This window comes from Macaca nemestrina, chromosome 3 (assembly GCF_043159975.1).
Source record: "Macaca nemestrina isolate mMacNem1 chromosome 3, mMacNem.hap1, whole genome shotgun sequence".
NCBI classification, from domain to species: domain Eukaryota; kingdom Metazoa; phylum Chordata; class Mammalia; order Primates; family Cercopithecidae; genus Macaca; species Macaca nemestrina.
Genome location: NC_092127.1, coordinates 60893171 through 60894110, shown reverse-complemented (window position 1 = coordinate 60894110; position 940 = coordinate 60893171). Strand labels below are relative to the sequence as shown.

At 36.3% G+C, this 940-nt stretch overlaps 1 non-coding gene across 1 annotated transcript; it reads left to right on the top strand.

Moving 5' to 3' along the window:
- The first annotated feature begins 399 nt into the window (after window positions 1–399).
- On the top strand, window positions 400–503 carry LOC112427503 (small nucleolar RNA U13). Its single transcript, XR_003019094.1, has one exon. It is a non-coding gene; the product is annotated as a small nucleolar RNA U13 (small nucleolar RNA).
- Window positions 504–940: the final 437 nt, after the last annotated feature.

Genomic DNA, 940 nt, shown 5'->3' with positions numbered 1-940 from the left:
TCCGACCATGCCCAGCTAATTTTTGTATTTTTAGTAGAGACAGAATTTCACCACGTTGGCCAGGCTGGTCTCAAACTCCTAACCTCAGGTGATTCTCCTGCCTCCGCCTCCCAAAGTGCTGGGATTATAGGTGTGAGCCATTGCACCCAGCTTTAGCATTTCTATCTACAAAGTTTTCTTGTTAAATGGAAGAAGACTATTGCAGTCATCTATTGCCATGTTAACAGATATCCCAAAACTTAATGGCTTAAATCATACCATTTTATTTATTCACTTACAATTCATGGTAAAATCCATTAGTTCATCATGAGATCCCTTCACCAAGAAAAAAATACAACTGTATTGATCACCCTTTGGAGGATCCTAGGGAAACAACTGGCTAACTTAAAATCTGTTTAGATCCTTTTGTAGTTCATAGGTGTGATAATTGGGTGTTCACGTGCACGTGTGAGATGTGCCACACTCCAGCCTTGTTACAACATCAGCATGTTACCCATCTGACATGAAAACAACAAAACAAAATAAAATTGGGTTAATGGAGAGACAGAATTAAGAATTTATTTTGTCCTTACATGTAATCTACCTGTCAGCACTGATGAAGAAACATTTGTCTACAAAAGTATTTCAGATAATAAAGAAGCAATTTTTTAAATCACCATTTATAACCCCTAATTAACTACTGACCCTAGGCAATGATTATCAATGTCTGATAATGTCATAAGAAGAGACTTTTGAACATTATCATGTGCCTCCTGATAGATGTGTGCAATATCACCCATGAAGTTGTGTTGCCAACAACAACAAAGTGTTGAATCTGATCAAGCCTTTAGTTCTAACTACCATTTCACAGGAAATAACAAGGAACACTGTAACATATTTTCTTCAAAAAAAAAAAAAAAAAAAGTATAAGGATGGGATCAGCAAAATCTAGACTATGGGA